This window comes from Carlito syrichta, unplaced genomic scaffold, assembly GCF_000164805.1.
Source record: "Carlito syrichta isolate Samal-C Ts95f unplaced genomic scaffold, Tarsius_syrichta-2.0.1 Scaffold288851, whole genome shotgun sequence".
NCBI lineage: Eukaryota > Metazoa > Chordata > Mammalia > Primates > Tarsiidae > Carlito > Carlito syrichta.
This window is the reverse complement of record NW_007232947.1, coordinates 646,937-659,549: the sequence shown is the minus strand read 5'-3', so window position 1 is coordinate 659,549 and position 12,613 is coordinate 646,937. Positions and strand designations below refer to the sequence as shown.

The 12,613-nt window shown below is 36.8% G+C and overlaps 1 protein-coding gene across 4 annotated transcripts in view; it reads left to right on the top strand.

The window, feature by feature from the left end:
- Nucleotides 1–406: 406 nt before the first annotated feature.
- The window catches only part of SYT1 (synaptotagmin 1), a 588,991-nt gene continuing 576,784 nt past the window's right edge, over nt 407–12,613 (top strand). For 2 of the 4 annotated variants that reach the window (XM_008053907.2, XM_008053906.2), the window contains exon 1: nt 493–850. The gene's annotated coding sequence lies outside the window, so the exon portion shown is untranslated. Of the gene's footprint in view, nt 851–2,125; nt 2,132–12,613 lie in introns of all 4 variants that reach the window. The other 2 variants (XM_021710394.1, XM_021710395.1) reach the window with 2 other exon arrangements.

The window sequence follows — 12,613 nt, the reverse complement described above, 5'->3', positions numbered from 1 at the left end:
CCACAGTTGGCGAACCCACACACATCGAAACTCGTAGGGCTCTGTGGCGGTCTGGGCATGCTCAGTATCAGGGCAGGTTTTGATTGAAAGTAAAAAAAAAAAAAAAGCTTTGTATGATGCTCTCCCTCTCCTGTGCCTACGGCTTGCTGAACAGGTTGTGGGGCACCCCTGAGTCTACCCAGAGTGGTGGTCCGATGCCCTTGATTGTGTCTCCTGGGGATCGGCTGGCTCCCCTCTTAGACCACCCCCTCCGCTGGCCCTCCCCAGCCCCCCTTCTCAGGTCCCTGTCCGCTGTGGGGATGGAGAGACACTAACAGAACTGGGATGGGCGCTGTTGGCTGAGCGGATCCACCTATTATTAGTGCGCTGGGATTGGCTCCTAGGCGCAGCGTACCCGTGGAGGAGCCAATCAGGAGACCGGGGCTGGGAGATGATGGGCGGCCGCCTCCTCACTGGAGGGATTCCTGGAGAAGCTGCAGTGTGGGGATGCTCTAGACCGAGTACTGCCCCCGGTGTCTTTCCACCTCCTCCTCCTGCAGCGGCGGCGGCGGCAGCGGCAGTTAGCACCGGCAACTTGAGGCTGCGCACCGGGCAAGCCCCCAGGGTGGTGCTCGGTCGAGAGCGGGGCTCAGCGCCCCGAAGGGGTGTGTGTAGGGTGGGGGCGGCCAGCTGGGACCAGCTGGTGGCCCTGGAAAACCTCCCACACACCCACACCCACACACCCCTTTTGTGTTGCAGGCTGCCCCTCCGAGAGCGGAGGCGGCGGGAGTACGCGTGTGCCTCGCGCCGGTCCGCGCGCCGAGAGCGGTGGGAACCGAGCCCCGGCACCACCTCCTGGTCCTCGTTCCAGGTAAGGAAGCGGGACTGGCGGCACGGCCACCCCGGCGGTGCCTGGGTGCTTGGATGCATCCGAAAGATTTTCTGCTGGATGCACTTGGGGTTTGGTGGTGGGAGTCTGAGACCTAGGGAGGGATTCCGGGGTGGCCTATTGTGAGAAATGGGAGACCACATGGGCATCTCCCAGAAAAGCACTTTGCACAGCGCCCGTGATTAGAGCCTGGAGTTGATGTTGGGCATCCCCCATCTTCTTGCTTCCTCTTTCTGTCTCTTTATCTCTCTCTCTCTCTCTCTCTCTCTCTCTCTCTCTCTCTCTCTCTCTCTCTCTCTCTCTCTCTCTCTCCCCCTCTCTCCCCCTCTCCCTCCCGTCTCTCCTCTCCTCTCCCTCCTCCTCCCTCCCTAAGCATGCACAGGATTTCTTTCTCCTCTTGGAGAGAATTGCCTTTCTATAGGAAAGAGGGGAGTGAAGAAAGGAGAAAGATTTCTTTTTTTGTTGGGGGGGGCAGGGGACAAACTTGCATACAACCTCTGCAAAAATTAGAGTACAGAGAGCAATTAAATCGAATAAAGAATTAAACTGAATAAGGGGAGTAGACAAACCATCCACCTCAGACTGTCAGAGAGAGGAAGCATCAAGTTTGACTTGATTTCCTCCTTGAAAAAGGCTATGTGTCTCTCTTGATTCGTTCAAATGGAACAAAAATAAACCGACAATCCAACCCACTTTCAACTGCTTAATTGCTGCTGCTTTTGAGTGCCAACCATCTGACTTTTCCTGTTTCCATCTGTCCTGTGGGACTGACAATTTGGTATTGCACATCAGTGTTAATGTATGAACTTTGAAAGGTTTCTTCAAGAAAGAAAAAAATTAAAAATTGATTGTTACTTTCTTGAGGTTCCTTGGTATGGCCTTTATGTTGAGGAGCAAAAAAAAAATGTGAAGTTTCAAAACATTTGTAAGGGACAACAGTATTATCAGGCGGCTTGGATTTCTAATTTCAGAAAGCTAATCTTCTATTTAGTTTTGTGTACATGTTGACATTCACTTTCTCCAATATTAACCCTTTGGTGAAATAAAGCATTTAGCTTTTATGTGCAAGCTACATTTGTTATGAATTCTCATTTTATTCTACCTTTCTACTATCTACTTGCATTTTATTGTCTGATCAAATTCATGCCTGGCCTTATTTCCTCTTAATATGTGATTACTTAATGATCATAAACATGATGCTTATACAATCTCAGCACTCCCTTTAGAAGGCACATGTTGACTCAACTGGCCAAGAAGCCTCCTGTACCGGAACAAAGTTTAGAAAGTAAAGGTAGAAAGTCTAAAATTTTAAAAATCTTGAAGAGCAAAACGTTTTTGATCTTCATGTCTTGTTGAAAGAAAGATATCAAAACAACAACGTGTCCCTGGCTGCCTGCATAATAGGTCAAGTAAATGGTACTTGTTGGACAGGCGTTGACAGCAGCCCCAGCGGTCTCTAACTCCACCACTGGTGATGTAAGCTTGCTTTTCCTATTATTTGTCAGAGACAGCTAAGTGATAAGTACTGTTAGATAGGAGGAGGCATAGGGAAGTACGTAGTTAGATGTAATGGGAAAGCATTCCAAGTGAGTCCTACAAGGGCGCAGAGAAGCCAACAGATGTTAGTATCCAAATACATCTTTTCTTTTGATTTATCAGGGGAAATGCCAAGTCTTATGGTTTCTTTCTAGATGTTCACTTGGGATAAGAAAAAGGGAATCTTCTCTCTTAACTCTTCCTGACTGTCCACACTAATTTGTGTACCCCAGAAAGTACTGTTTCATCACATATCTTTAGTGTATAAGTTTATACACCAACTTAAATGAGTTCATTCGCCACCAATATAATGTGTGTTATTTTCCAAACCATTTTCCATCTGAGGCAATTATCTGTTCTCCCAAAGCAGAATTACCTAGAAGAAAGAAAAAAGATCTTCCTTCTAAGTGCTTTGACATTTAAATGACTTTTTAAAAAATGTAGTGTCTCTGTTGAAAGCTAACTCTAGTTTTTAACGGTGTCACCTTTTGGTTACAAGGACAAAAGGACAATCACTTAATTACCTCATGTGTATGTACAACTGAATTAGCAAGTTTAGACATGAAAAGACGTATGAAAAGGACCAGCTGCCTCCATGTGAGAAAAATAAGATTTTGTTGGCTTGTTTCTTCACTGTCTTAGGAAAATGTGAAAGTTTAGGCTTGGCTAGTGACATTTATTTTCATGACTCTTTACAAATGCTAATTATAACAACAACATATAAGAAGGTGCATATGAGTGTTTAGTTTTTCATATACTTCTGAAAAAGTAAACCTTTATATATTAGAAATCAGAACTAATTCCAATATAGTAAGTGAATTGAGAAGAGATTTTAAAAGATATATTATATAAAATTATGATTCTGTCATCCCATAGAATATTCTTGTATCAAAATTTCATAAAATCTTTATTTTTTCACCTTTGAAAGAATGTTTCAGTAAATCTTGTTAATGTTTCAGAGTAAATATGATAACTACATTTTATATTTTTGTTAAAACTGAAGATTTCTATTATACAAGAAAAATCCTAAAATACTAATTTCACAGAAATACCACATGATGGAGAGTTGTTGCTGAGTAGTTTTGAACTTTATTTTATAATGGAGAATATTAGTTATTCTATCTGGTTAAATTACTATATAGTTCTAAGAATACATATAAAATGGATACTTTATAAAATTTGCATATTAAACTTGGTGTTAACTGAAAACAAGAATGGAAAATAGTAGCTCGTCTCAATTTTATGCAAGATGAGTTGGAAGATTAATAAATAAAATTCATAATGTGTTAGAAATCTGAAAGTTAATTTGAACTTCCCGTTAGCCTAATAACATCATAAACACAATATCAATTCATCACTTTTGATGTCAGCATATTAAATCAATTTGGAGTAAATTTCCAAAACAGGTTTTTAGAGACTCCTAGCCTTTAAGACTCACTCTTAACACAGACAATTATAAGAGCCTGAAATACAGCTCTTATGATTTCCGGTTTATGTGAAGGCCGAGAAGAGATATTATTAATTCCAAATTAAAACATGGTATTTATTTTTCTAATGATAATAAGCAAATAATTTTGGGAGGGAAAATACAAAAATAAAACAGTTTTAATATAATGGAACAAATTTTCATCTAACATTATAGAAAACCCATACCAAAGTTAGACTTCTGCTACTGAATAATGTAGGTATAAGTCATGTAAGAATTTTACTAAAAGATAATGACATTTAAATTTAATATCTGGTATACTTGTGATATTTTAAACTTTTTAAATGATTTACTTGTCATAAATATATCTCTACCAAAGGTTTAACATGTAAGAGATGCATTTTAGTTTGAATCTTTTTTTTCCATTAAAATTGACAAAAGCCATTAAAACAGATAAATTATACGGCAATCTAAATAAATAATTTCAATTAGGATTTAAGTATATGTATACATACAGGAGGTGAAAAAATGTGTGCACATTTTAAGCATGACGTTCGCAAATGTGTATACCTTTTTAGGAACTCTCTGTATATCATATGGTGTACATATATACATTATATATATTCTAAACTTATGCAACTTTAAAAAAAAGAATTGGAAATAATGGACACTGGGACATAATCTGTTAAAAAGAGAGATACTCACGTAAAAAGTACCATTTAAAGAATGATGGCAGTGTCTTGGGAATGCTTTAAATGGCTCTTTGGTTGAAAATCTGGGGACACCCAGAGATAATATTAACAGGGACCTAGACCTTTCCTTTTATATAGCTATTCCATGGCTTTGGGGAGAAGTGATTTTTATATGTATCATGATTGAAAAAACTTCCAGTACAAGAAGATGCACCTCTATATACAGGTAACAAATAAGTTGAAATCATATTGCTCCGCGATTTGAACATTGATTTGTAATAAAGCTTGTGTCTTTCTAAGACGTTTAGAAGATGTTTCTTTCAACATTTGTATTAAGGTAAACTTGTTCCTAATATTTTACACCATCTAATGACATGGTTATCATTGCATTTTTGGGAAGGAGGATGTGAATTGATATCTTTTCATTTAGTTCCAAAAGGAATGATTTATATTTTTCCAGAATTTTTGTAAACCTGGTTCAAACTTCTCCATTAAGTATGCCCATTTTTGTAAGGAAGAATTTCTTCTTTCCAAAGAAAACAGCATCTTAGTTTCAGTTTCTCTGTCATTTTAAGAGTGTTTTGTGGAGCTACTTTTACATGAACTGTGGTAGCAAGGCATATGAATGTCACTCCAATCGCATATATTAGCAATAGTAAATAAACTTATTTTAAATTATAGTGCAAATATATACTAACAATTACAAGTAAGAGAGCGTGCCATCCTTTCCTGTCTATATGAATAAAACAAATTTTTGCTATTTGTATTAAAAAAGGCAAACTTTTTTTAAGTGCACAGTAAATATATTGCTATGTTGTAGGACTAGTAAGCACCAGATATGCTATTTCTGTAGTTTTAAATATAATTGTACAAAGCCTGTTGCAAAGTTGCTTCCTTTTAAAATGGCATCCAAGTTTCATTAACTTTAAACAATATTTATGAGAGCTCTGGAAGAAATGCAAAACAGAAACTTTAAAGAATTCTTTCTGTGATTTCTATATTTCTATTTGTTTAAATCTTAAATTCTAATTGTTTAGCTCTAATTCTCTTTGAGTTTGTTTTGTCTCTACAAATGCACTCAGTTCTTGGAAAGGATGCTCGTGCACTGGTTTCCGTTATTTACCAGTCATGTAAATGAGAAGAGATCAAAATTCATCTTTGTTGGTTACTGCTGTTGCAGAGATACAAGGAAAGCATACTGATCATGTCTATAAACATCTCACATATAGTATATTTAACATATTAATTGTACACATAGGGAGACATTTTGTTAAAGAATTCTGGAAAATCATAAAGCAGATAAAGGTTTTTAAAAACACCATCTATTTCTCAGCTATTTGCACAAAATGAGAGCTGGAGAATTTCCATGTAGAATGAGAATGGCCTGTAAGCTAGTATAAGAACTTGGTATGCCTTAAACTTATGAGTAAGGAAAATAACCCTTCGGGGTGATGCCCAAATCCTCACTACTAATGTGAGATGAATTTCTGAGTGGGTAAAGTTTGCCCCTAAGGTGACCTGCCTATTTTGCGGGATGCCTGGGAGTTGCAATTTGCCTGTCCCCCTTATTTAAAAAAGAGAGAGAGAGAGAATTTGGTGACACTATTTGGTAAAGATATAATTTCCTAAATTCCCTAATAGTCTTGTTGGACAGCATTTCATCACAGGTACCAGATTACAACCATGCTATGGCAACTGCAATACTGTACACAAGACGTTTAGCTAAGTACCTCAATTAGGAATTAATTTCTGATTGAAATATGCAATTAATCCAATTCAGACATGGTACTGAAGCTTACCTTATCTCAGTGAACCTGTTTCTCTATTTCTGAAATGAAGCTTTGTTAATAATTGTAAAGTGTTTAGAGTTCAAATAATTATTATTTTTGCCAAAGGGCATTATATAAGTAAAAGAAATTGTGTGTTTTTTCTTGTGTTAAATACACGTTTTCATTTACTTTTGAAATAATTTAACTGCTTAACCAAGAATAAAATGCACATATGCACTCAAATGCAAATAAAATTGAAGAGTTTTAAATGTAAACATTCTTATTCTACAGTTGCTTAAATGAGAAGTAATATCTCTCATCCTCTTTTCTTGACTCCCTAACAGCAGCCATCATTTCAGTCACTTGGGAATAGAAGGGACAGCGGGCAAATCTCTAGTGAAGTTTCCTTGGTGTGACCTCCAGGGGACAGTCTCCTATTTTATCCGAGGTTCATTTCCTCTTTGGACCAGCTTCCTTGCCTGTCACCCCTTGTCTACTGTGAGTAGGAAGCTGGTAACTAGATTTACTGATTGCTACTTTGAGATTCCTTGTCATATTTGTTTCATCAACATGAAGGCAAACGGACATGGAAATAGTCAAAACATACAGAACTGTACCAAATGTACATGAACACATTTCAAATGTGATGCTGAATCTTAGATAAGCTTTAGGATAATTTAAAAAGTAGCTTTTCTCTCACGGGATTTCTGTTTCTTTTGATAACTCACAAGTGATCAAAACAAAAGGTGAGAATGTTAAGCCATAAGTCAGTGTAGATTTTTTTTTTTTACTTAAATAACACCAGAGGATAAAAGTGAATAATTTTTCAAAAGAGTTTCAAATCATATTTTAAAACCCATCTTTTTGATAGAGACCCTTAAATATACACACACACTTCATCCTCATTATTTCAGATAATTGAAAATTTGCTTTTTCACAGAATATCTAGATAATATTGCAAAACATCACACATGAGCTTGCTTTTAGGATGGATTATTAATAAGGTATTTTCTGTCATAATTGTATGTGAGCATTATTGCAAGTGTAAACAACAAGATAGCATCACAGCAGCAGGCCACACTCACTAAAATATCAATCTAGGATTGTCTGCCCTCTCCTTGAGAAAGAGAAAGAGCTAATTGGGTATATTTTTCCCTCCTGATGGACTGGTCTCTGATAGTCTATGCAATTCAAACAATGGGTAGAGTCTTGTTTACCTCCAATAAAATATGGAAACTGCTACTTAGCTTGTTTTTGAAAAAAAAAAAATTATCTAAAAAGATTTTCAGACAAATGACTTAATGACCTTTGAAGCAAAGACAAGTGGTATAACAGGTTATTAAGGCATGGTTGAGCTCCTCTAGCAATGGAGTTTTGAGTTAGTAAGATTATTAGAAAGAAAAGTTGACACAATTTCTCAGGAGAAAGACAAGGTAGCAAAGCATTCAAATCTCTTGCTGACTTGGAGTGTCTGCCAGATCCTAGTTTACAAAACTGGCCTTCTGCCTAATCCCTCGCATTTTCATCAGATTTGAAGAATGAACAAAGTGAACCATGGGGGCATTAGAGTATATTCTAGAGCACTGGGACCTCTTATATAAATAGAATAACATCACCATTTGATTTTAACCAATGCCCAAAATCCAAAGCCACAGATTTCATATTTTAATGTATATAAACCAGATCATTCTATGCCTGAAAGCACTTGAGTTATATCTGTCTGTGTACAGAAAATTCTTATGTGAAAAGTTTAGTTAACAATATGTCATTACAAATAATATACCTATTTTACTGGTTTTATTAAATTATAATGTTAAATGTAAAAAAGTCAAGCAATCACCTTGAGCTGTATCTGAGCCTAAAATTCATGAAAGTGACTTTTCAAAAGAAAGCCAGCATACCCTTTAATTGACAAAACTGCCTTGCTTTTTCATTGTTTTTTGTTTGTTTGTTTGTTTTGTTTTTTCTTTTCTTTTCTTTTTGAGTTGGACTCTCACTCTGTCGCCCAGGCTGGAGTGCAGTGGCACAATCCCAGCCACCGTAGCCTCGACCGGCTGGGCCCCGGCGATCCTTCCACCTCAGCCTTCCAAGGAGCTGGAACTACAGGCATGGCTACCACACCCGGCTAATTTTTGATTTATTGTAGAGACGAGGTCTTGCCAAGTCGCCCAGGTGGGTCTCGAACCTGCGGGTTCTGGCAATCTACTTGTCTGGGCCTCCCAAAGTGCTGGAATTACAGGCTGAACCACCCAGCCCAGCCGTTTTTTTTTCTCTTTTTAAATGTACTTGATATGTAAGTTTCTGATGATTTTTTTTCCCAGAGGTATCAGAGATACTTTCTGAACCACTCCTAGACAACACAAAATGAATATTGATGATAGGAGAGAGCAGACTCCTTCAGGCAAAAGTGGAGGAGACAAGTTCTGTTATGCCTTTGAAAATCTGTTTCATCATTTATATGTTGAACACATAGTAACAGTTTTATTCTTCTTGACTTCCAGACTTTTAGACCTGTATACATTGACGCATATCACAACTCCCTGCCTCAGTAAAAGAGATTTGTTCCATTCTCTGACTATAAGAATAATATAGTCATTCCCTTGTTTCCTTTACAGCTTCTTCCTTTCGCATCGCTTCCCTTCTTACTCCCCTCTTCTTCCTATGCTTTCTTCATTCTTTCTTCTTGTTTTCTTTTCATGTATTAATGAACTATCTTCCAACAGAATCACTAAATGAAGGTTTGGTACTCTTACTCCATAGTAATCTCCACCACTTGGATTTATTTTTTGTCAGCAATCAAGAAACTTCTTAGTTTGTATACCTTTTAAGTTAGCTTCACAAAACATATATACAGATAAATAAAGGAGCAGCTTCTTAATTTGTTTCTGTAATTGGCTCACTTAAATGGAATGTGCCACTATTGGAATGTTTTTAAAATATTACATGTAGTGTGGTAGCACATGCCTGTAATTCCGGCTACTTGGAAGGCTGAGGTGGCCGGGAGTGGCCACTGCACTCCAGTCTGGGCGACAGAGTGAGACTCCAACTCAAAATATATATATATATTACATGTAAAGCTTGGCTTGCTGATCATTTCTAGACCAAAATTGATTGCAAAGAAACAATGTAATTATGTTTGAATGTTCAAAATCCCGGCATATACTATTTGGCATAATCTTTTCTATTTTTCTATTTCCTTATTGGTAATAAGTGATTATGTTAATGACAGGTGTATAGCATTGCTTTTTTAAAAATTTATGTTGCCTTATTTGATCTTGATAACAAAGAGGTTTTCCATTTTATAGATACAATAAAGAGGATTCAGATGCTGTTACCTGCCTGCAGTTACACATTTACAAAGTCTTTTATATATTTTGTCTGTTGAATCACACTGCCTCAGCTTTAAAGGGGGAAAAAAGATATTTTGTAATTCTCCCAGTACATAAGAACTAGTTTGTCCTTGCTTACCAAAAACAAAAAAAACCAGATATTGTCACTGAATGTTAAATACACAGTCTTTATTTATCTCATTGAAAAGATAAGAAACATTTAATAAACTGTGATTTCTGCTGTGACTCTAATTTTGACATAAATTAAGTTTGTGTTTTAAAATTATTTGAGGGACACTTTTATAATCTACAAGAAAAGCCACTAAGCCTGAGTCATTAAACTCAGTCAGCCTTTAGTCGTTACTATGTCACTTGATGTCAGATAAGGCATCTTATTTGTTTCTTGTATGTAAACTTCTTAGTTCTGAGCCACCACAAAGGGTGCAAAGAGATGTGGCTGGAATAATAAATGTTGTAGCTTTACCATTGCCTATCCAAACTTACCTTGCATTATTCTTCTCATTGGTACTCACACAGTTTCTCACTGTTCCCTTGCCCAACATCAGTGGAATTAATTGTTTGCTCTATAGATGCTTTTTCCCTTCTAGTCCAAGGTGAAGAGGGTTAGACATTCATCTCTATGGGAACATATCCAAACCCCAACCCTAATGTGAAATCTATACATTGGCAATTATTTGTGTTAAGAATCAAACACATTTGGGAGTTATGACTAATGTCTGTACACATTGCAATATGGAATATTATAGTTGATTTTGTGACCGATCAGATTTAAGAAAACAGGAGTTTTTATCTGGGAAAGGCCTGTAAAAAGAATGCAAGGTTATATGGAATATAGGATAGGCATTTATTGGGATTTTTAAGTGAATACAGGTAATTTTTGTTTCTTTCTACATGGCAGACACTTTCCCATGTACTTTCCATGCTTCATCCTATTCATAGTGTTTTTAATAATCCTTTGGGGGCCAGGCAGGGAAAAAAGTAATCCTTTGGGATTAGTGCTAAATTATTCAGAATTTTTAAATGAGAAACTTACCCTAAAAAAGAATATTTATGTAATTTACAGAAGGTCACATTATGAGTAAATTGTGGAATCAAACCCAAGTCCTCTGTTACAGAGTCAACACTCAATCATGAGTAATCACGTAGTCATTAAATTCATAAGTGGCAGAAAAAGAAGAGCAGATTATGGCAAAGAGATAGAAGTACCCCCAAAGAGATTAAAGAGTAATAATCAAACTGATCCATTTCATGGTTTAGGTCAATATGGTCATTATGGAAATATGATAAAAACATAAAACGTGAAGTCAATTTTGGAAAGAGGACATTCAGTAAAATATGTCACTGCTAAAAGTTTTGTTTCCCCAGGAATGGAAATGTAGCAACGTGTGCAAATTGTCTGGTACTCTATTAATACATGACAGATCCTACCACTCTTGCTCGCTCTCTCTTTCTTGAAATAACTCTCAGTTTCTTTCACTGGTAAAAATGCCACTTGATTCATAATGGCTTATGCAAGAAAAGGAATTTTGGAGCTCATGTGACCATAAATTCTAGGAATATTCTGGCTTCAGCCACCGGTGAAAATGGAGAATCAAGCAATGCAGTCAGGACCAGGCCTATTCTCCCCCAACCACCCCACCACTGCCATTCAATAATTTAGCAGCTAGTATAATTATACCAGTGGGAGAAGGCTGAATATCAGAGGCTAAAGGCTGAGTTGAATGTCATTTAACTCTGGTTATTTCCTTGCCTTATTTTCTTTGCCTTCCTTTTTTCTTTTTCTTTTTTTTTTTTTTTTTAATGCTGTGAGCAGGTATTTATAGGACTTGAAATGATTCACCTCAGTAGAACTCAGAGCAGCAAACTGAAGATATGTGCAGGGCTACCTGTGTATAAATAAGAATTTCAAACTTTCTTTACTTCTGTAAGGGAAGAGGGGTTATTTACAAGAGTTCATAATAATTTTTTTATTTTACAATTGCCCTAACTGCTTGTATATGCTCCAAATCAACAGGATCAATTTGTACAAAAATACTACACATTTTCTCTTTGCTGTACCTCAAACTGAAGGGAAAATATTTGAGAATAATGTATTTCCTCAGTAAATACTATGATATGCCTGTTGTATGCCAGGCCCTATTTGGATGTTGGGATACAGAAGTAAACAGCAGACAAGTTTCCTGCCTGTAGAGAACTTACATCCTAGGGAAGGAGACAATTTAAAAAACAACAACAACAATGCATAACTACAGTAGTTTCAAATAGTAATAAATACTATAAAATTGTAAAACAAGCTAATAAATAAAGCAGAACAACACTGGGGGGTCTGGTCAAATAAAAATATAGACTTGAGAAAGGAGAAGGAGCTGACCCTGTAACTGTCAGGGCAAAAGACTGTAGTCAAAGGAACCAACCAGTACAGAAGCCCTGAAGCAGAGACGAATTTAGTCTGCTTAGACAAAAGACAGTGGTTTCATGAGTTTTACCCTACCTTAATATTTTAATTTTAAAAATCTGCAACCGTTATTAAAGAAATTTTCAAAACAAAATAATTACATATAACCTTTTCATGCTTTAAACATATGGTGTCATATTTCTGTGTAATATTTTTCCAGTCTGTTTCATATGCTTACATTTCTTATGGTGATAATCATGGAATATATACTATTTCTACCTTGACTTTTAAAATATATTCTCATGTGTTTTATAGGCATTAAAAATATATATATTTAGAAGAGTAGCTGCTTTTCTTTTGTGGCATATAGCTGACCTTTCTGCATACCTTTTGTTTGTAGTCTTTTTTTTTTTTTTTTACAAAGTTGTGGGATAAAATACAGGTTTAGGTATACAAGCATTGATCATGCAGGTACCCTTGTTGATGAGGTATGCCCCTCCCTCCCCTAGCAGCTTCCCTCAACTGCCAATCCCACCCCCCTCCCCTACAGTTTTCTACTGCCAATCGCTTTCTCTCC